Raw genomic sequence first — 24,175 nt, forward strand, 5'->3', positions numbered from 1 at the left:
GTTGGCCCATTTGTAGTCGCTCTCGTGTGAAGACGCTCTGTGTAAAGACGCACGTCTACCTCTGCACGTCAACCGAAGCAAGGACACCGAACAAGGCAAACCTGCCTTCTTTCTCTCACTCCATACAAAGTGTGCTACTACCGCATCCCTACAACTTCAAGGTCACCCAGAAAGCGTCGTTATACCATACGCCGATGCAATCCGGGTAACCTCAGGTCCCTGCAGCAAACATCTTCTGCAAAGACCTCCTTCTCTGTTGGCTTGTGGAATTGTCGATCTGCAGTTAACAAGGCAGACTTCATTTCTGGTCATGCCAACCAACTCTCCTTAGAGCTCCTTGCTCTCACTGAGACATGGATTAAACCGGAAGATAGCGCAACCCCGGCTGCACTCTCCACTAACTACTCATTCTCCCACACATCCAGACCATCTGGCCGTGGTGGTGGGACTGGCCTGCTAATTTCCAACACATGGAAATTTAATCCACTGCTGCCTTTAAACAACTTTGCCTCCTTTGAATATCACGCCGTCTTGGTGACTGCTCCGGTGAAAGCCTATGTGGTCGTCATCTACCGTCCACCAGGACAACTAGGTGACTTCCTACATGAGCTTGACACCCTGCTGTCATCAATCCCTGAGCACGAGTGTCCCATGCTCGTCCTCGGAGACATGAACATTCACTTGGACAGTGCGAGCTCGGCTGACTTCCTGTCTTTGGTTCGCTCGTTCGACCTAAGACAGATCCCGACTCCACCGACTCACAAGGCTGGCAAAGAGCTTGATCTCATTCTTGCTCGGAGCTGTACCACCGACAACCTATGGGTCACTCCTCTTCATCTCTCTGACCACTTCTTCATCCACTTCAATGTCCAGCTACCAAAACAACCCCCCACCTCCCCACCCATGGTTACTATCCGCAGCAATCTCCGCAACTTGTCTCCCACCCACTTCTCCTCTGTGCTCTCCTCTTCTCTTCCACCCCATGGCACTTTCTCCTCTCTGCAGGTTAATGATGCCACTGACTCCCTCTGCTCCACCTTGAGCTCATGTCTGGATATCCTGTGTCCACTATCCACCAGACCTGCTCGTTCAACCCAGTCGCACCCTTGGCTGACTGACACCCTCCGGACAACGCGCACTGACCTCAGAGCAGCCGAGAGGAAATGGCACAAATTCAAAACAACTGAGGATCTTGCTAGCTACCAGACACTGCTGTCCTCCTTCTCTTCCGGCATCACTGCTGCCAAGAAGGCCTTCTTCAACGATAGGATCAACTGTGCCACAGACACACGTACGTTATTCACCACCTTCAAGTCTCTGCTTTACCCTCCACCACCTCCCCCAGCTACTAACCTCACTGCTGACTGCCTTGCCTCCTTTTTTACTAACAATGTGGCAGCCATCAGCAGCCAATTCACTAAACAACTTACTCACAACCTGTCTTCTCCAGCCCTAGGCTCATCGTTCCCTGGTTTCGCCCCCCTCGCTGAAAGTGAGGTATCTAAACTACTTGACTATCTGGCGAAAACGGAACTGCTGGTCTTCCCGGCCAAACAAGGTATTTATCACAACATTGATATTAAAATCGACTCTCTATCTCTTGTTCCTACCAAGGCTGCAAGGAATCTTGGTGTCATTATTGATGACCAACTGACATTCTCGGACCATGTTGCCGCCGTCTCCCGGTCCTGCCGCTTCGCACCAGCCAAAGAGGGCACATGTCACTCCGCTGCTCATCGAGCTCCACTGGTAACCTGTAGCCGCCCGCATCAAGTTCAAGTCTCTTATGCTGGCCTACAGAGTGATTGTTGGGAATGCTCCCGCCTACTTAAATGCTCTTGTAAGAGCACATGTTGCCCCCCGGATGCTGCCCTCGTCTAATGAGTGTCGCCTGGCTCTGCCGGCCATACAGCCACGGCAATCCAGGCTATTCTCATTTGTAGTTCCACGTTGGTGGAACGAGCTGCCAAAAATGACCAGAGCGGGGACCTCCCTCTCTGTCTTTAAGAAGCACCTGAAGACCCAGCTCTTCAGTGAGTACCTCCTGTCCTAATCTACAATTACTGAGCACCACCTTGCAGTATTTATTGTTACACCAATGTTGTTGTTACACTAATCTCTGTCGCAATGTAGCTGAATGTTATTCTCCCTTGTAAGTCGCTTTGGATAAAAGCGTCTGCTAAATGACTAAATGTAAATGTAAATGTAATCTTTCTTTGTTTAAATCTTTCTTTCAATCATTCTTTCAAACTTTCAATCATTATTTCAATCTTTCATTCTTTCCATCTTTCTTGCAATCTTTCTTTCAATTGTTTAATCTTTCAATGTTTCTTTCATTCTTTCTTTCAGTCTTTCAATCTTTTTTTCAATCTTTCTTTCATTCTTTCTTTCAATCTTTCTGTCCGTCATTCTTTCTTTCAGTCTTTCTTTCAATCATTCAATCTTTCAATCTTTCTTTCTTTCAATCTTTCTTTCAATCTTTCTTTCATTCTTTATTTCAATCTTTGTTTCATTCTTTCTTTCAATCTTTCTTTCAATCTTTCTTTCAATCTTTCTTTCAATCTTTCTTTCTTTCTTTCAATCTTTCTTTCAATCTTTCTTTCAATTTTTCAATCTTTATTTCAATCTTTCTTTCAATCTTTCTTTCAATCTTTCTTTCAATCTTTCTTTCATTCTTTCTTTCAAAATTTCAATCTTTCAATATTTCTTTCATTCTTTCTTGCAATCTTTCAATCTTTCTTACTTTCAATCTTTCTTTCAATCTGCCTTTCATTCTTTCTTTCAGTCTTTCAATCTTTCTTTAAATCTTTCTTTAAATCTCTCTTTCAGTCATTCTTTCAAACTTTCAATCTTTATTTCAATCTTTCAATCTTTCAATCTTTCTTTCAATCTTTCAATCTTTCTTTCATTCTTTCTTTCAATATTTCAATCTTTCAATCTTTCTTTCATTCTTTCTTTAAATCTTTCAATCTTTCTTTCATTCTTACTTTCAATCTATCTTACTTTCAATCTTTCTTTCTTTCAATATTTCTTCCAATCGTTCAATCTTTCTTTCATTCTTTCTTTCAATCTTTCTTTTGTTATTTCTTTCAATCTTTCTTTCTTTCCATCTTTCTTTCAATCTTTCTTTTATTCTTTCTTTCAATCTTTCTTTTTTCAATCTTTCTTGCAATCTTTCTTTCAATTGTTTAATCTTTCAATATTTCTTTTATTCTTTCTTTCAATCATTCTTTCATTCTTTCTTTCAATCTTTCTGTCTGTCAATCTTTCTTTCAGTCTTTCTTTCAATCTTTCAATCTTTCAATCTTTCCTTCAATATTTCATTCTTTCAATCTTTCTTTCAATCTTTCTTTCATTCTATCCTTCAGTCGTTCAATCTTTCTTTCAATCTTTCTTTTTTTCAATCTTTCTTTCAATCTTTCTTTCAATCTTTCGTTCAATATTTCTTTCAATCTTTCTTAATTTCAATCTTTCTTTGTTTAAATCTTTCTTTCAATCTTTCTTTCAAACTTTCAATCATTATTTCAATCTTTCATTCTTTCAATCTTTCTTTCAATCTTTCTTTCAATCTTTCAATCTTTCTTTCATTCTTTCTTTCAATATTTCAATCTTTCAATCTTTCTTTCAATCTTTCTTTCAATCTTTCAATCTTTCTTTCATTCTTTCTTTCAATCTTTCAATCTTTCTTTCATTCTTTCTTTAAATCTTTCAATCTTTCTTTCATTCTTACTTTCAATCTATCTTACTTTCAATCTTTCTTTCTTTCAATATTTCTTCCAATCGTTCAATCTTTCTTTCATTCTTTCTTTCAATCTTTCTTTTGTTATTTCTTTCAATCTTTCTTTCTTTCCATCTTTCTTTCAATCTTTCTTTTATTCTTTCTTTCAATCTTTCTTTTTTCAATCTTTCTTGCAATCTTTCTTTCAATTGTTTAATCTTTCAATATTTCTTTTATTCTTTCTTTCAATCATTCTTTCATTCTTTCTTTCAATCTTTCTGTCTGTCAATCTTTCTTTCAGTCTTTCTTTCAATCATTCAATCTTTCAATCTTTCCTTCAATATTTCATTCTTTCAATCTTTCTTTCAATCTTTCTTTCATTCTATCCTTCAGTCGTTCAATCTTTCTTTCAATCTTTCTTTTTTTCAATCTTTCTTTCAATCTTTCTTTCAATCTTTCGTTCAATATTTCTTTCAATCTTTCTTAATTTCAATCTTTCTTTGTTTAAATCTTTCTTTCAATCTTTCTTTCAAACTTTCAATCATTATTTCAATCTTTCATTCTTTCAATCTTTCTTTCAATCTTTCTTTCAATCTTTCAATCTTTCTTTCATTCTTTCTTTCAATATTTCAATCTTTCAATCTTTCTTTCAATCTTTCTTTCAATCTTTCAATCTTTCTTTCAGTCTTTCTTTCAATCTTTCTTTCAAACTTTCAATATTTATTTCAATCTTTCAATCTTTCAATCTTTCTTTCAATCTTTCTTTCATTTTTTCTTTCAATCTTTCAATCTTTCTTTCATTCTTTCTTTCAATATTTCAATCTTTCAATCTTTCTTTCATTCTTTCTTGCAATCTTTCAGTCTTTCTTTCATTCTTTCTTTCAATCCTTCTTACTTTCAATCTTTCTTTCAATCTGCCTTTCATTCTTTCTTTCAGTCTTTCAATCTTTCTTTAAATCTTTCTTTCAAACTTTCAATCTTTATTTCAATCTTTCAATCTTTCAATCTTTCTTTCAATCTTTCAATCTTTCTTTCATTCTTTCTTTCAATCTTTCAATCTTTCTTTCATTCTTTCTTTCAATCTATCTTACTTTCAATCTTTCTTTCTTTCAATATTGTTTCCAATCGTTCAATCTTTCTTTCATTCTTTCTTTCAATCTTTCTTTTGTTATTTCTTTCAATCTTTCTTCCTTTCCATCTTTCTTTCAATCTTTCTTTTATTCTTTCTTTCAATCTTTCTTTTTTCAATCTTTCTTGCAATCTTTCTTTCAATTGTTTAATCTTTCAATCTTTCTTTCTTTCAATCTTTCTTTCATTCTTTCTTTCAATCTTTCTGTCCGTCAATCTTTCTTTCAGTCTTTCTTTCAATCATTCAATCTTTCAATCTTTCCTTCAATATTTCTTTCTTTCAATCTTTCTTTCAATCTTTATTTCATTCTTTCCATCAGTCTTTCAATCTTTCTTTCAATCTTTCTTTTTTTCAATCTTTCTTTCAATATTTCTTTCAATCTTTCTTACTTTCAATCTTTCTTTCTTTAAATCTTTCTTTCAAACTTTCAATCTTTATTTCATTCTTTCAATCTTTCAATCTTTCAATCTTTCTTTCAATCTTTCTTTCTTCTTTCAATCTTTCTTTCATTCTTTCTTTCAATATTTCAATCTTTCAATCTTTCTTTCATTCTTTCTTTCAATCTTTCTTTTGTTATTTCTTTCAATATTTCTTTCATTCTTTCTTTCAATCTTTCTTTTTTCAATCTTTCTTGCAATCTTTCTTTCAATTTTTGAATCTTTCAATCTTTCTTTCATTCTCTCTTTCTTTCTTTCAATCTTTCAATCTTTCTTTCATTCTTTCATTCTTTCTTTCAATCTTTCTTTTTTAAATCTTTCTTGCAATCTTTCTTTCAATTGTTGAATCTTTCAATCTTTCTTTCATTCTTTCTTCCAGTCTTTCAATCTTTTTTTAAATCTTTCTTTCAATCTTTCAATTTTTCAATCTTTCTTTCATTCTTTCTTTTAATCTTTCAATCTTTCTTTCAATCTTTCTGTCTTTCAATTTTTCATTCAATCTTTCTTTCATTCCTTCTTCAATCTTTCTTTCAAATTTTCTTTCAATCTTTCTTTTTTCAATCTTTCTTTCAATCTTTCTTTCATTCTTTCTTTCAGTCTTTCAAAATTTGTTTCAAACTTTCAATCTTTCTTTCAATCTTTCAGTCGTTCAATCTTTCTTTCAATCTTTCTTTGAATCTTTCAATCTTCAATCTTTCAATCTATCTTTCAGTCTTTCTTTCAATCATTCAATCTTTCAATCTTTCTTTCAATCTTTCTTTCTCTCTATCTTTCTTTCAATCTTTCTTTCATTCTTTCCTTCAGTCTTTCAATCTTTCTTTCAATCTTTCTTTCAATCTTTCTTTCAATCTTTCTTTCATTCTTTCTTTCAATCTTTCTTTCAATCTTTCAATCTTTCTTTCAATATTTCTTTCAATCTTTCTTACTTTCAATCTTTCTTTCTTTAAATCTTTCTTTCAATCTTTCTTTCAAACTTTCATTCTTTATTTCAATCTTTCAATCTTTCAATCTTTCTTTCATTCTTTCTTTCAATCTTTCTTTCAATCTTTCAGTCTTTCTTTCAATATTTCTTTCAATCTTTCTTTCTTTAAATCTTTCTTTCAATCTTTCTTTCAAACTTTCAATCTTTATTTCAAACTTTCAATCTTTCAATCTTTCTTTCAATCTTTCTTTCAATCTTTCTTTCAATCTTTCAATCTTTCTTTCATTCTTTCTTTCAATCTTTCAATCTTTCTTTAATTTTTTCTTTCAATCTTTCTTACTTTCAATTTTTCTATCTTTCAATATTTCTTCCAATCTTTCAATCTTTCTTTTGTTATTCTTTCAATCTTTCTTTCTTTCAATCTTTCTATCCATCTATCTATCAATCTTTTTTTCATTCTTTCTTTCAATCTTTCTTTTTTCAATCTTTCTTGCAAACTTTCTTTCAATTGTTTAATCTTTCAATCTTTCTTTCATTCTTTCTTTCAGTCTTTCAATCTCTTTTTCATTCTTTCTTTCAATATTTCAATCTTTCAATCTTTCTGTCATTCTTTCTGTCAATCTTTCAATCTTTGTTTCATTCTTTCTTTCAATCTTTCTTACTTTCAATTTTTCTATCTTTCAATATTTCTTCCAATCGTTCAATCTTTCTTTTATTATTTCTTTCAATCTTTCTTTCTTTCAATCTTTCTTTCCATCTTTCTTTCAATCTTTCTTTCATTCTTTCTTTCAATCTTTCTTTTTTCAATATTTCTTTCAATCTGTCAATTTTTCTTTCATTCTTTCATTCTTTCTTTCAATTGTTCTTTCATTCTTTCTTTCAATCTTTCTTTCTTTCAATCTTTCAATCTCTCTTTCATTCTTTCATTCTTTCTTTCAATCTTTCTTTTTTAAATCTTTCTTGCAATCTTTCTTTCAATTGTTGAATCTTTCAATCTTTCTTTCATTCTTTCTTCCAGTCTTTCAATCTTTTTTTAAATCCTGCTTTCAATCTTTCAATTTTTCAATCTTTCTTTCATTCTTTCTTTTAATCTTTCAATCTTTCTTTCAATCTTTCAATCTTTCTTTCATTCTTTCTTTCAATCTTTCTGTCTTTCAATTTTTCATTCAATCTTTCTTTCATTCCTTCTTCAATCTTTCTTTCAAATTTTCTTTCAATCTTTCTTTTTTCAATCTTTCTTTCAATCTTTCTTTCATTCTTTCTTTCAGTCTTTCAAAATTTGTTTCAAACTTTCAATCTTTCTTTCAATCTTTCAGTCGTTCAATCTTTCTTTCAATCTTTCTTTGAATCTTTCAATCTTCAATCTTTCAATCTATCTTTCAGTCTTTCTTTCAATCATTCAATCTTTCAATCTTTCTTTCAATCTTTCTTTCTCTCTATCTTTCTTTCAATCTTTCTTTCATTCTTTCCTTCAGTCTTTCAATCTTTCTTTCAATCTTTCTTTCAATCTTTCTTTCAATCTTTCTTTCATTCTTTCTTTCAATCTTTCTTTCAATCTTTCAATCTTTCTTTCAATATTTCTTTCAATCTTTCTTACTTTCAATCTTTCTTTCTTTAAATCTTTCTTTCAATCTTTCTTTCAAACTTTCATTCTTTATTTCAATCTTTCAATCTTTCAATCTTTCTTTCATTCTTTCTTTCAATCTTTCTTTCAATCTTTCAGTCTTTCTTTCAATATTTCTTTCAATCTTTCTTTCTTTAAATCTTTCTTTCAATCTTTCTTTCAAACTTTCAATCTTTATTTCAAACTTTCAATCTTTCAATCTTTCTTTCAATCTTTCTTTCAATCTTTCTTTCAATCTTTCAATCTTTCTTTCATTCTTTCTTTCAATCTTTCAATCTTTCTTTAATTTTTTCTTTCAATCTTTCTTACTTTCAATTTTTCTATCTTTCAATATTTCTTCCAATCTTTCAATCTTTTTTTTGTTATTCTTTCAATCTTTCTTTCTTTCAATCTTTCTATCCATCTATCTATCAATCTTTTTTTCATTCTTTCTTTCAATCTTTCTTTTTTCAATCTTTCTTGCAAACTTTCTTTCAATTGTTTAATCTTTCAATCTTTCTTTCATTCTTTCTTTCAGTCTTTCAATCTCTTTTTCATTCTTTCTTTCAATATTTCATTCTTTCAATCTTTCTGTCATTCTTTCTGTCAATCTTTCAATCTTTGTTTCATTCTTTCTTTCAATCTTTCTTACTTTCAATTTTTCTATCTTTCAATATTTCTTCCAATCGTTCAATCTTTCTTTTATTATTTCTTTCAATCTTTCTTTCTTTCAATCTTTCTTTCCATCTTTCTTTCAATCTTTCTTTCATTCTTTCTTTCAATCTTTCTTTTTTCAATATTACTTTCAATCTGTCAATTTTTCTTTCATTCTTTCATTCTTTCTTTCAACTGTTCTTTCATTCTTTCTTTCAATCTTTCTTTCTTTCAATCTTTCAATCTTTCTTTCATTCTTTCATTCTTTCTTTCAATCTTTCTTTTTTAAATCTTTCTTGCAATCTTTCTTTCAATTGTTGAATCTTTCAATCTTTCTTTCATTCTTTCTTCCAGTCTTTCAATCTTTTTTTAAATCTTTCTTTCAATCTTTCAATTTTTCAATCTTTCTTTCATTCTTTCTTTTAATCTTTCTATCTTTCTTTCAATCTTTCAATCTTTCTTTCATTCTTTCTTTCAATCTTTCTGTCTTTCAATTTTTCATTCAATCTTTCTTTCATTCCTTCTTCAATCTTTCTTTCAAATTTTCTTTCAATCTTTCTTTTTTCAATCTTTCTTTCAATCTTTCTTTCATTCTTTCTTTCAGTCTTTCAAAATTTGTTTCAAACTTTCAATCTTTCAGTCGTTCAATCTTTCTTTCAATCTTTCTTTGAATCTTTCAATCTTCAATCTTTCAATCTATCTTTCAGTCTTTCTTTCAATCATTCAATCTTTCAATCTTTCTTTCAATCTTTCTTTCTTTCTATCTTTCTTTCAATCCTTCTTTCATTCTTTCCTTCAGTCTTTCAATCTTTCTTTCAATCTTTCTTTCAATCTTTCTTTCATTCTTTCTTTCAATCTTTCTTTCAATCTTTCAATCTTTCTTTCAATATTTCTTTCAATCTTTCTTACTTTCAATCTTTCTTTCTTTAAATCTTTCTTTCAATCTTTCTTTCAAACTTTCATTCTTTATTTCAATCTTTCAATCTTTCAATCTTTCTTTCATTCTTTCTTTCAATCTTTCTTTCAATCTTTCAGTCTTTCTGTCAATATTTCTTTCAATCTTTCTTTCTTTAAATCTTTCTTTCAATCTTTCTTTCAAACTTTCAATCTTTATTTCAAACTTTCAATCTTTCAATCTTTCTTTCAATCTTTCTTTCAATCTTTCTTTCAATCTTTCAATCTTTCTTTCATTCTTTCTTTCAATCTTTCAATCTTTCTTTAATTTTTTCTTTCAATCTTTCTTACTTTCAATTTTTCTATCTTTCAATATTTCTTCCAATCTTTCAATCTTTCTTTTGTTATTCTTTCAATCTTTCTTTCTTTCAATCTTTCTATCCATCTATCTATCAATCTTTTTTTCATTCTTTCTTTCAGTCTTTCAATCTCTTTTTCATTCTTTCTTTCAATATTTCAATCTTTCAATCTTTCTGTCATTCTTTCTGTCAATCTTTCAATCTTTGTTTCATTCTTTCTTTCAATCTTTCTTACTTTCAATTTTTCTATCTTTCAATATTTCTTCCAATCGTTCAATCTTTCTTTTATTATTTCTTTCAATCTTTCTTTCTTTCAATCTTTCTTTCCATCTTTCTTTCAATCTTTCTTTCATTCTTTCTTTCAATCTTTCTTTTTTCAATATTTCTTTCAATCTGTCAATTTTTCTTTCATTCTTTCATTCTTTCTTTCAATTGTTCTTTCATTCTTTCTTTCAATCTTTCTTTAAATATTTCAATCTTTCAATCTTTCTTTCAATCTTTCAATCTTTCTTTCATTCTTTCTTTCAATCTTTCAATCTTTCTTTCATTCGTTCTTTCAATCTTTCAATCTTTCAATTTTTCTATCTTTCAATATTTCTTCCAATCATTCAATCTTTCTTTCATTATTTCTTTCAATCTTTCTTTTGTTATTTCTTTCAATCTTTCTTTCTTTCAATCTTTCTTTCCATCTTTCTTTCAATCTTTCTTTCATTCTTTCTTTCAATCTTTCAATCTTTCTTTCAAACTTTCAATCTTTCTTTCCATCTTTCTTTCAATCTTTCTTTCCATCTTTCTTTCAATCTTTCTTTCATTATTTCTTTCAGTCTTTCAATCTTTCTTTCAAACTTTCAATCTTTCTTTCAATCTTTCAGTCGTTCAATCTTTCTTTCAATCTTTCTTTCAATCTTTCAATCTTCAGTCTTTCAATCTTTCTTTCAAACTTTCAATCTTTCTTTCAATCTTTCAGTCGTTCAATCTTTCTTTCAATCTTTCTTTCAATCTTTCAATCATTCAATCTTTCAATCATTCAATCTTTCAATCTTTCTTTCTTTCAATCTTTCTTTCAATCTTTCTTTCATTCTTTCCTTCAGTCTTTCAATCTTTCTTTCAATCTTTCTTTCAATCTTTCTTTCATTCTTTCTTTCAATCTTTCTTTCAATCTTTCAATCTTTCTTTCAATATATCTTTCAATCTTTCTTTTGTTATTCTTTCAATCTTTCTTTCTTTCAATCTTTCTATCCATCTATCTATCAATCTTTTTTTTAATTCTTTCTTTCAATCTTTCTTTTTTCAATCTTTCTTGCAAACTTTCTTTCAATTGTTTAATCTTTCAATCTTTCTTTCATTCTTTCTTTCAGTCTTTCAATCTCTTTTTCATTCTTTCTTTCAATATTTCAATCTTTCAATCTTTCTGTCATTCTTTCTGTCAATCTTTCAATCTTTCTTTCATCCTTTCTTTCAATCTTTCTTACTTTCAATTTTTCTATCATTCAATATTTCTTTCAATCTTTCTTACTTTCAATCTTTCTTTCTTTAAATCTTTCTTTCAAACTTTCAATCTTTATTTCATTCTTTCAATCTTTCAATCTTTCAATCTTTCTTTCAATCTTTCTTTCTTCTTTCAATCTTTCTTTCATTCTTTCTTTCAATATTTCAATCTTTCAATCTTTCTTTCATTCTTTCTTTCAATCTTTCTTTTGTTATTTCTTTCAATATTTCTTTCATTCTTTCTTTCAATCTTTCTTTTTTCAATCTTTCTTGCAATCTTTCTTTCAATTTTTGAATCTTTCAATCTTTCTTTCATTCTCTCTTTCTTTCTTTCAATCTTTCAATCTTTCTTTCATTCTTTCATTCTTTCTTTCAATCTTTCTTTTTTAAATCTTTCTTGCAATCTTTCTTTCAATTGTTGAATCTTTCAATCTTTCTTTCATTCTTTCTTCCAGTCTTTCAATCTTTTTTTAAATCTTTCTTTCAATCTTTCAATTTTTCAATCTTTCTTTCATTCTTTCTTTTAATCTTTCAATCTTTCTTTCAATCTTTCTGTCTTTCAATTTTTCATTCAATCTTTCTTTCATTCCTTCTTCAATCTTTCTTTCAAATTTTCTTTCAATCTTTCTTTTTTCAATCTTTCTTTCAATCTTTCTTTCATTCTTTCTTTCAGTCTTTCAAAATTTGTTTCAAACTTTCAATCTTTCTTTCAATCTTTCAGTCGTTCAATCTTTCTTTCAATCTTTCTTTGAATCTTTCAATCTTCAATCTTTCAATCTATCTTTCAGTCTTTCTTTCAATCATTCAATCTTTCAATCTTTCTTTCAATCTTTCTTTCTCTCTATCTTTCTTTCAATCTTTCTTTCATTCTTTCCTTCAGTCTTTCAATCTTTCTTTCAATCTTTCTTTCAATCTTTCTTTCAATCTTTCTTTCATTCTTTCTTTCAATCTTTCTTTCAATCTTTCAATCTTTCTTTCAATATTTCTTTCAATCTTTCTTACTTTCAATCTTTCTTTCTTTAAATCTTTCTTTCAATCTTTCTTTCAAACTTTCATTCTTTATTTCAATCTTTCAATCTTTCAATCTTTCTTTCATTCTTTCTTTCAATCTTTCTTTCAATCTTTCAGTCTTTCTTTCAATATTTCTTTCAATCTTTCTTTCTTTAAATCTTTCTTTCAATCTTTCTTTCAAACTTTCAATCTTTATTTCAAACTTTCAATCTTTCAATCTTTCTTTCAATCTTTCTTTCAATCTTTCTTTCAATCTTTCAATCTTTCTTTCATTCTTTCTTTCAATCTTTCAATCTTTCTTTAATTTTTTCTTTCAATCTTTCTTACTTTCAATTTTTCTATCTTTCAATATTTCTTCCAATCTTTCAATCTTTCTTTTGTTATTCTTTCAATCTTTCTTTCTTTCAATCTTTCTATCCATCTATCTATCAATCTTTTTTTCATTCTTTCTTTCAATCTTTCTTTTTTCAATCTTTCTTGCAAACTTTCTTTCAATTGTTTAATCTTTCAATCTTTCTTTCATTCTTTCTTTCAGTCTTTCAATCTCTTTTTCATTCTTTCTTTCAATATTTCAATCTTTCAATCTTTCTGTCATTCTTTCTGTCAATCTTTCAATGTTTGTTTCATTCTTTCTTTCAATCTTTCTTACTTTCAATTTTTCTATCTTTCAATATTTCTTCCAATCGTTCAATCTTTCTTTTATTATTTCTTTCAATCTTTCTTTCTTTCAATCTTTCTTTCCATCTTTCTTTCAATCTTTCTTTCATTCTTTCTTTCAATCTTTCTTTTTTCAATATTTCTTTCAATCTGTCAATTTTTCTTTCATTCTTTCATTCTTTCTTTCAATTGTTCTTTCATTCTTTCTTTCAATCTTTCTTTCTTTCAATCTTTCAATCTCTCTTTCATTCTTTCATTCTTTCTTTCAATCTTTCTTTTTTAAATCTTTCTTGCAATCTTTCTTTCAATTGTTGAATCTTTCAATCTTTCTTTCATTCTTTCTTCCAGTCTTTCAATCTTTTTTTAAATCCTGCTTTCAATCTTTCAATTTTTCAATCTTTCTTTCATTCTTTCTTTTAATCTTTCAATCTTTCTTTCAATCTTTCAATCTTTCTTTCATTCTTTCTTTCAATCTTTCTGTCTTTCAATTTTTCATTCAATCTTTCTTTCATTCCTTCTTCAATCTTTCTTTCAAATTTTCTTTCAATCTTTCTTTTTTCAATCTTTCTTTCAATCTTTCTTTCATTCTTTCTTTCAGTCTTTCAAAATTTGTTTCAAACTTTCAATCTTTCTTTCAATCTTTCAGTCGTTCAATCTTTCTTTCAATCTTTCTTTGAATCTTTCAATCTTCAATCTTTCAATCTATCTTTCAGTCTTTCTTTCAATCATTCAATCTTTCAATCTTTCTTTCAATCTTTCTTTCTCTCTATCTTTCTTTCAATCTTTCTTTCATTCTTTCCTTCAGTCTTTCAATCTTTCTTTCAATCTTTCTTTCAATCTTTCTTTCATTCTTTCTTTCAATCTTTCTTTCAATCTTTCAATCTTTCTTTCAATATTTCTTTCAATCTTTCTTACTTTCAATCTTTCTTTCTTTAAATCTTTCTTTCAATCTTTCTTTCAAACTTTCATTCTTTATTTCAATCTTTCAATCTTTCAATCTTTCTTTCATTCTTTCTTTCAATCTTTCTTTCAATCTTTCAGTCTTTCTTTCAATATTTCTTTCAATCTTTCTTTCTTTAAATCTTTCTTTCAATCTTTCTTTCAAACTTTCAATCTTTATTTCAAACTTTCAATCTTTCAATCTTTCTTTCAATCTTTCTTTCAATCTTTCTTTCAATCTTTCTTTCAATCTTTCAATCTTTCTTTCATTCTTTCTTTCAATCTTTCAATCTTTCTTTAATTTTTTCTTTCAATCTTTCTTACTTTCAATTTTTCTATCTTTCAATATTTCTTCCAATCTTTCAATCTTTCTTTTGTTATTCTTTCAATCTTTCTTTCTTTCAATCTTTCTATCCATCTATCTATCAATCTTTTTTTCATTCTTTCTTTCAATCTTTCTTTTTTCAATCTTTCTTGCAAACTTTCTTTCAATTGTTTAATCTTTCAATCTTTCTTTCATTCTTTCTTTCAGTCTTTCAATCTCTTTTTCATTCTTTCTTTCAATATTTCATTCTTTCAATCTTTCTGTCATTCTTTCTGTCAATCTTTCAATCTTTGTTTCATTCTTTCTTTCAATCTTTCTTACTTTCAATTTTTCTATCTTTCAATATTTCTTCCAATCGTTCAATCTTTCTTTTATTATTTCTTTCAATCTTTCTTTCTTTCAATCTTTCTTTCCATCTTTCTTTCAATCTTTCTTTCATTCTTTCTTTCAATCTTTCTTTTTTCAATATTACTTTCAATCTGTCAATTTTTCTTTCATTCTTTCATTCTTTCTTTCAACTGTTCTTTCATTCTTTCTTTCAATCTTTCTTTCTTTCAATCTTTCAATCTTTCTTTCATTCTTTCATTCTTTCTTTCAATCTTTCTTTTTTAAATCTTTCTTGCAATCTTTCTTTTAATTGTTGAATCTTTCAATCTTTCTTTCATTCTTTCTTCCAGTCTTTCAATCTTTTTTTAAATCTTTCTTTCAATCTTTCAATTTTTCAATCTTTCTTTCATTCTTTCTTTTAATCTTTCTATCTTTCTTTCAATCTTTCAATCTTTCTTTCATTCTTTCTTTCAATCTTTCTGTCTTTCAATTTTTCATTCAATCTTTCTTTCATTCCTTCTTCAATCTTTCTTTCAAATTTTCTTTCAATCTTTCTTTTTTCAATCTTTCTTTCAATCTTTCTTTCATTCTTTCTTTCAGTCTTTCAAAATTTGTTTCAAACTTTCAATCTTTCAGTCGTTCAATCTTTCTTTCAATCTTTCTTTGAATCTTTCAATCTTCAATCTTTCAATCTATCTTTCAGTCTTTCTTTCAATCATTCAATCTTTCAATCTTTCTTTCAATCTTTCTTTCTTTCTATCTTTCTTTCAATCTTTCTTTCATTCTTTCCTTCAGTCTTTCATTCTTTCTTTCAATCTTTCTTTCAATCTTTCAATCTTTCTTTCAATATTTCTTTCAATCTTTCTTACTTTCAATCTTTCTTTCTTTAAATCTTTCTTTCAATCTTTCTTTCAAACTTTCATTCTTTATTTCAATCTTTCAATCTTTCAATCTTTCTTTCATTCTTTCTTTCAATCTTTCTTTCAATCTTTCAGTCTTTCTTTCAATATTTCTTTCAATCTTTCTTTCTTTAAATCTTTCTTTCAATCTTTCTTTCAAACTTTCAATCTTTATTTCAAACTTTCAATCTTTCAATCTTTCTTTCAATCTTTCTTTCAATCTTTCTTTCAATCTTTCTTTCAATCTTTCAATCTTTCTTTAATTTTTTCTTTCAATCTTTCTTACTTTCAATTTTTCTATCTTTCAATATTTCTTCCAATCTTTCAATCTTTCTTTTGTTATTCTTTCAATCTTTCTTTCTTTCAATCTTTCTATCCATCTATCTATCAATCTTTTTTTGATTCTTTCTTTCAATCTTTCTTTTTTCAATCTTTCTTGCAAACTTTCTTTCAATTGTTTAATCTTTCAATCTTTCTTTCATTCTTTCTTTCAATCTTTCTTTTTTCAATATTACTTTCAATCTGTCAATTTTTCTTTCATTCTTTCATTCTTTCTTTCAATTGTTCTTTCATTCTTTCTTTCAATCTTTCTTTCTTTCAATCTTTCAATCTTTCTTTCATTCTTTCATTCTTTCTTTCAATCTTTCTTTTTTAAATCTTTCTTGCAATCTTTCTTTCAATTGTTGAATCTTTCAATCTTTCTTTCATTCTTTCTTCCAGTCTTTCAATCTTTTTTTCAATCTTTCTTTCATTCTTTCTTTTAATCTTTCTATCTTTCTTTCAATCTTTCAATCTTTCTTTCATTCTTTCTTTCAATCTTTCTGTCTTTCAATTTTTCATTCAATCTTTCTTTCATTCCTTCCTCAATCTTTCTTTCAAATTTTCTTTCAATCTTTCTTTTTTCAATCTTTCTTTCAATCTTTCTTTCATTCTTTCTTTCAGTCTTTCAAAATTTGTTTCAAACTTTCAATCTTTCAGTCGTTCAATCTTTCTTTCAATCTTTCTTTGAATCTTTCAATCTTCAATCTTTCAATCTATCTTTCAGTCTGTCTTTCAATCATTCAATCTTTCAATCTTTCTTTCAATCTTTCTTTCTTTCTATCTTTCTTTCAATCCTTCTTTCATTCTTTCCTTCAGTCTTTCAATCTTTCTTTCAATCTTTCTTTCAATCTTTCTTTCATTCTTTCTTTCAATCTTTCTTTCAATCTTTCAATCTTTCTTTCAATATTTCTTTCAATCTTTCTTACTTTCAATCTTTCTTTCTTTAAATCTTTCTTTCAATCTTTCTTTCAAACTTTCATTCTTTATTTCAATCTTTCAATCTTTCAATCTTTCTTTCATTCTTTCTTTCAATCTTTCTTTCAATCTTTCAGTCTTTCTTTCAATATTTCTTTCAATCTTTCTTTCTTTAAATCTTTCTTTCAATCTTTCTTTCAAACTTTCAATCTTTATTTCAAACTTTCAATCTTTCAATCTTTCTTTCAATCTTTCTTTCAATCTTTCTTTCAATCTTTCAATCTTTCTTTCAATCTTTCAATCTTTCTTTAATTTTTTCTTTCAATCTTTCTTACTTTCAATTTTTCTATCTTTCAATATTTCTTCCAATCTTTCAATCTTTCTTTTGTTATTCTTTCAATCTTTCTTTCTTTCAATCTTTCTATCCATCTATCTATCAATCTTTTTTTCATTCTTTCTTTCAATCTTTCTTTTTTCAATCTTTCTTGCAAACTTTCTTTCAATTGATTAATCTTTCAATCTTTCTTTCATTCTTTCTTTCAGTCTTTCAATCTCTTTTTCATTCTTTCTTTCAATATTTCAATCTTTCAATCTTTCTGTCATTCTTTCTGTCAATCTTTCAATCTTTGTTTCATTCTTTCTTTCAATCTTTCTTACTTTCAATTTTTCTATCTTTCAATATTTCTTCCAATCGTTCAATCTTTCTTTTATTATTTCTTTCAATCTTTCTTTCTTTCAATCTTTCTTTCCATCTTTCTTTCAATCTTTCTTTCATTCTTTCTTTCAATCTTTCTTTTTTCAATATTTCTTTCAATCTGTCAATTTTTCTTTCATTCTTTCATTCTTTCTTTCAATTGTTCTTTCATTCTTTCTTTCAATCTTTCTTTAAATATTTCAATCTTTCAATCTTTCTTTCAATCTTTCAATCTTTCTTTCATTCTTTCTTTCAATCTTTCAATCTTTCTTTCATTCGTTCTTTCAATCTTTCAATCTTTCAATTTTTCTATCTTTCAATATTTCTTCCAATCATTCAATTTTTCTTTCATTATTTCTTTCAATCTTTCTTTTGTTATTTCTTTCAATCTTTCTTTCTTTCAATCTTTCTTTCCATCTTTCTTTCAATCTTTCTTTCATTCTTTCTTTCAATCTTTCAATCTTTCTTTCAAACTTTCAATCTTTCTTTCCATCTTTCTTTCAATCTTTCTTTCCATCTTTCTTTCAATCTTTCTTTCATTATTTCTTTCAGTCTTTCAATCTTTCTTTCAAACTTTCTTTCAATCTTTCAATCTTCAGTCTTTCAATCTTTCTTTCAAACTTTCAATCTTTCTTTCAATCTTTCAGTCGTTCAATCTTTCTTTCAATCTTTCTTTCAATCTTTCAATCATTCAATCTTTCAATCTTTCTTTCTTTCAATCTTTCTTTCAATCTTTCTTTCATTCTTTCCTTCAGTCTTTCAATCTTTCTTTCAATCTTTCTTTCAATCTTTCTTTCATTCTTTCTTTCAATCTTTCTTTCAATCTTTCAATCTTTCTTTCAATATATCTTTCAATCTTTCTTTTGTTATTCTTTCAATCTTTCTTTCTTTCAATCTTTCTATCCATCTATCTATCAATCTTTTTTTCATTCTTTCTTTCAATCTTTCTTTTTTCAATCTTTCTTGCAAACTTTCTTTCAATTGTTTAATCTTTCAATCTTTCTTTCATTCTTTCTTTCAGTCTTTCAATCTCTTTTTCATTCTTTCTTTCAATATTTCAATCTTTCAATCTTTCTGTCATTCTTTCTGTCAATCTTTCAATCTTTCTTTCATCCTTTCTTTCAATCTTTCTTACTTTCAATTTTTCTATCTTTCAATATTTCTTCCAATCGTTCAATCTTTCTTTTATTATTTCTTTCAATCTTTCTTTCTTTCAATCTTTCTTTCCATCTTTCTTTCAATCTTTCTTACATTCTTTCTTTCAATCTTTCTTTTTTCAATATTTCTTTCAATCTGTCAATTTTTCTTTCATTCTTTCTTTCAATTGTTCTTTCATTCTTTCTTTCAATCTTTCTTTAAATATTTCAATCTTTCAATCTTTCTTTCAATCTTTCAATCTTTCAATTTTTCTATCTTTCAATATTTCTTCCAATCGTTCAATCTTTCTTTCATTATTTCTTTCAATCTTTCTTTTGTTATTTCTTTCAATCTTTCTTCATTTCAATCTTTCTTTCCATCTTTCTTTCAATCTTTCTTTCATTCTTTCTTTCAATCTTTCAATCTTTCTTTCAAACTTTCAATCTTTCTTTCCATCTTTCTTTCAATCTTTCTTTCATTATTTCTTTCAGTCTTTCAATCTTTCTTTCAAACTTTCAATCTTTCTTTCAATCTTTCAGTCGTTCAAGCTTTCTTTCAATCTTTCTTTCAATCTTTCAATCTTCAGTCTTTCAATCTTTCTTTCAAACTTTCAATCTTTCTTTCAATCTTTCAGTCGTTCAATCTGTCTTTCAATCTTTCTTTCAATCTTTCAATCATTCAATCTTTCAATCATTCAATCTTTCAATCTTTTTTTCTTTCAATCTTTCTTTCAATCTTTCTATCATTCTTTCCATCAGTCTTTCAATCTTTCTTTCAATCTTTCTTTCAATCTTTCTTTCATTCTTTCTTTCAATCTTTCTTTCAATCTTTCAATCTTTCTTTCAATATGTCTTTCAATCTTTCTTACTTTCAATCTTTCTTTTTTAAATCTTTCTTTCAATCTTTCTTTCAATCTTTCTTTCAAACTTTCATTCTTTATTTCAATCTTTCAATCATTCAATCTTTCTTTCATTCTTTATTTCAATCTTTCAATCTTTCAATCTTTCTTTCATTCTTTCTTTCAATCTTTCTTTCAATCTTTCAATCTTTCTTTCAATATTTCTTTCAATCTTTCTTTCTTTAAATCTTTCTTTCAATCTTTCTTTCAAACTTTCAATCTTTATTTCAATCTTTCAATCTTCAAGCTTTCTTTCAATCTTTCTTTCAATCTTTCAATCTTTCTTTCATTCTTTCTTTCAATATTTCAATCTTTCTTTCATTCTTTCTTTCAATCTTTCAATCTTTCTTTAATTCTTTCTTTCAATCTTTCTTACTTTCAATTTTTCTATCTTTCAATATTTCTTCCAATCTTTCAATCTTTCTTTTGTTATTCTTTCAATCTTTCTTTCTTTCAATCTTTCTATCCATCTATCTTTCAATCTTTCTTTCAATCTTTCTTTTTTCAAACTTTCTTGCAAACTTTCTTTCAATTGTTTAATCTTTCAATCTTTCTTTCATTCTTTCTTTCAGTGTTTCAATCTTTTTTTCATTCTTTCTTTCAATATTTCAATCTTTCAATCTTTCTTTCATTCTTTCTTTCAATCTTTCAATCTTTCTTTCATTCTTTCTTTCAATATTTCAATCTTTCTTTCATTCTTTCTTTCAATCTTTCAATCTTTCTTTAATTCTTTCTTTCAATCTTTCTTACTTTCAATTTTTCTATCTTTCAATATTTCTTCCAATCTTTCAATCTTTCTTTTGTTATTCTTTCAATCTTTCTTTCTTTCAATCTTTCTATCCATCTATCTTTCAATCTTTCTTTCAATCTTTCTTTTTTCAAACTTTCTTGCAAACTTTCTTTCAATTGTTTAATCTTTCAATCTTTCTTTCATTCTTTCTTTCAGTGTTTCAATCTTTTTTCATTCTTTCTTTCAGTGTTTCAATCTTTTTTCATTCTTTCTTTCAATATTTCAATCTTTCAATCTTTCTTTCATTCTTTCTTTCAATCTTTCAATCTTTCTTTCATTCTTTCTTTCAATATTTCAATCTTTCTTTCATTCTTTCTTTCAATCTTTCAATCTTTCTTTAATTCTTTCTTTCAATCTTTCTTACTTTCAATTTTTCTATCTTTCAATATTTCTTCCAATCTTTCAATCTTTCTTTTGTTATTCTTTCAATCTTTCTTTCTTTCAATCTTTCTATCCATCTATCTTTCAATCTTTCTTTCATTCTTTCTTTCAATCTTTCTTTTTTCAAACTTTCTTGCAAACTTTCTTTCAATTGTTTAATCTTTCAATCTTTCTTTCATTCTTTCTTTCAGTGTTTCAATCTTTTTTTCATTCTTTCTTTCAATATTTCAATCTTTCAATCTTTCTTTCATTCTTTCTTTCAATCTTTCTTTCATTCTTTCTTGCAATCTTTCTTTCAATTGTTTAATCTTTCAATCTTTCTTTCATTCTTTCCTTCAGTGTTTTAATCTTTTTTTCAATCTTTCTTTCATTCTTTCTTTCAATCGTTCTTTCTTTCGTTTAGTCTTTCTTTCAATCTTTCAATTTTTCAATCTTTCTTTCATTCTTTCTTTTAATCTTTCAATCTTTCTTTCATTGTTTCTTTCAATCTTTCTTTCATTCTTTCTTTCATTCTTTCTTTCAATCTTTCTTTCAATCTTTCTTTCAATCATTCTTTCTTTCTTTTAGTCTTTCTTTCAATCTTTCAATTTTTCAATCTTTCTTTCATTCTTTCTTTTAATCTTTCAATCTTTCTTTCATTGTTTCTTTCAATCTTTCTGTCCATCTTTCTTTCATTCTTTCCTTCAGTCTTTCATTCTTTCTTTCAATCTTTCTTTTTTCAATCATTCTTGCAATCATTCTTTCAATTGTTTAATCTTTCAATCTTTCTTTCATTCTTTCTTTCAGTCTTTCAATCTTTTTTTCAATCTTTCTTTCATTATTTCTTTCAATCTTTCTGTCCGTCATTCTTTCTTTCAGTCTTTCTTTCAATCATTCAATCTTTCAATCTTTCCTTCTATCTTTCTTTCAATCTTTCTTTCATTCTTTATTTCAATCTTTGTTTCATTCTTTCTTTCAATCTTTCATTCAATCTTTCTTTCAATCTTTCTTTCAATCTTTCTTTCAATCTTTCTTTCATTCTTTATTTTAATCTTTCAATCTTTCTTTAATTGTTTCTTTCAATCTTTCTGTCTTTCAATATTTCTTTCAATCTTTCAATCTTACTTTTTTTTCAATCTTTCTTTCAATCTTTCTTTTATTCTATCTTTAAATCTTTGTTTTTTCAATCTTTCTTGCAATCTTTCTTTCAGTCTTTCAATCTGTCTTTCAAACTTTCAATCTTTCTTTCAATCTTTCAATCTTTCAATCTTTCTTTCAATTTTTCTTTCAATCTTTCAGTCTTTCTTTCATTCTTTCTTTCAATCTTTCAATCTTTCAATCTTTCTTTCATTCTTTCTTTCAATCTTTCAATCTTTCTTTCAATATTTCTTTCAATCTTTCTTTCTGTCAATCTTTCTTTCCATCTTTCTTTCCATCTTTCTTTCATTCTTTCCTTCAGTCTTTCAATCTTTCTTTCAATCTTTCTTTCAATTTTTCTTTCAATCTTTCTTTCATTCTTTCCTTCAATCTTTCAATCTTTCTTTCAATCTTTCTTTCAATCTTTCATTCATTCTTTCTTTCAATCTTTCAATCTTTCTTTCAATATTTCTTTCAATCTTTTTTACTTTCAATCTTTCTTTCTTTAAATCTTTCTCTCAATCTTTCTTTCAAACTTTCATTATTTATTTCAATATTTCAATCCTTCAATCTTTCTTTCATTCTTTCTTTCAATCTTTCTTTCAAACTTTCAATCTTTCTTTCAATATTTCTTTCAATCTTTCTTTCTTTAAATCTTTCTTTCAATCTTTCTTTCAAACGTTCAATCTTTATTTCAATCTTTCAATCTTTCAATCTTTCTTTCATTCTTTCTTTCAATATTTCAATTTTTCAATCTTTCTTTCATTCTTTCTTTTAATCTTTCAATCTTTCTTTCATTGTTTCTTTCAATCTTTCTGTCTTTCAATATTTCATTCAATCTTTCTTTCATTCCTTCTTTCAATCTTTCTTTCAAATTTTCTTTCAATCTTTCTTTTTTCAATATTTCTTTCAATCTTTCTTTCATTCTTTCTTTCAGTCTTTCAAAATTTGTTTCAAACTTTCAATCTTTCTTTCAATCTTTCAGTCGTTCAATCTTTCTTTGAATCTTTCAATCTTCAATCTTTCAATCTATCTTTCAGTCTTTCTTTCAATCATTCAATCTTTCAATCTTTCTTTCAATCTTTCTTTCTTTCAATCTTTCTTTCAATCTTTCTTTCATTCTTTCCTTCAGTCTTTCAATCTTTCTTTCAATCTTTCTTTCAATCTTTCTTTCAATCTTTCTTTCAATCTTTCTTTCATTCTTTCTTTCAATCTTTCTTTCAATCTTTCAATCTTTCAATTTTTCTATCTTTCAATATTTCTTCCAATCGTTCAATCTTTCTTTCATTATTTCTTTCAATCTTTCTTTTGTTATTTCTTTCAATCTTTCTTCATTTCAATCTTTCTTTCCATCTTTCTTTCAATCTTTCTTTCATTCTTTCTTTCAATCTTTCAATCTTTCTTTCAAACTTTCAATCTTTCTTTCCATCTTTCTTTCAATCTTTCTTTCATTATTTCTTTCAGTCTTTCAATCTTTCTTTCAAACTTTCAATCTTTCTTTCAATCTTTCAGTCGTTCAATCTTTCTTTCAATCTTTCTTTCAATCTTTCAATCATTCAATCTTTCAATCATTCAATCTTTCAATCTTTTTTTCTTTCAATCTTTCTTTCAATCTTTCTATCATTCTTTCCATCAGTCTTTCAATCTTTCTTTCAATCTTTCTTTCAATCTTTCTTTCATTCTTTCTTTCAATCTTTCTTTCAATCTTTCAATTTTTCTTTCAATATGTCTTTCAATCTTTCTTACTTTCAATCTTTCTTTTTTAAATCTTTCTTTCAATCTTTCTTTCAAACTTTCATTCTTTATTTCAATCTTTCAATCATTCAATCTTTCTTTCATTCTTTATTTCAATCTTTCAATCTTTCAATCTTTCTTTCAATCTTTCTTTCAATCTTTCAATATTTCTTTCAATCTTTCTTTCTTTAAATCTTTCTTTCAATCTTTCTTTCAAACTTTCAATCTTTATTTCAATCTTTCAATCGTTCAATCTTTCTTTCATTCTTTATTTCAATCTTTCAATCTTTCAATCTTTCTTTCATTCTTTCTTTCAATCTTTCTTTCAATCTTTCAATCTTTCTTTCAATATTTCTTTCAATCTTTCTTTCTTTAAATCTTTCTTTCAATCTTTCTTTCAAACTTTCAATCTTTATTTCAAACTTTCAATCTTTCAATCTTTCTTTCAATCTTTCTTTCAATCTTTCAATCTTCAATCTTTCAATCTATCTTTCAGTCTTTCTTTCAATCATTCAATCTTTCAATCTTTCTTTCAATCTTTCTTTCTTTCAATCTTTCTTTCAATCTTTCTTTCATTCTTTCCTTCAGTCTTTCAATCTTTCTTTCAATCTTTCTTTCAATCTTTCTTTCAATCTTTCTTTCAATCTTTCTTTCATTCTTTCTTTCAATCTTTCTTTCAATCTTTCAATCTTTCAATTTTTCTATCTTTCAATATTTCTTCCAATCGTTCAATCTTTCTTTCATTATTTCTTTCAATCTTTCTTTTGTTATTTCTTTCAATCTTTCTTCATTCCAATCTTTCTTTCCATCTTTCTTTCAATCTTTCT

This window comes from Zeus faber, assembly GCF_960531495.2.
Source record: "Zeus faber genome assembly, chromosome: 1".
Taxonomy (NCBI): Eukaryota; Metazoa; Chordata; class Actinopteri; order Zeiformes; family Zeidae; genus Zeus; species Zeus faber.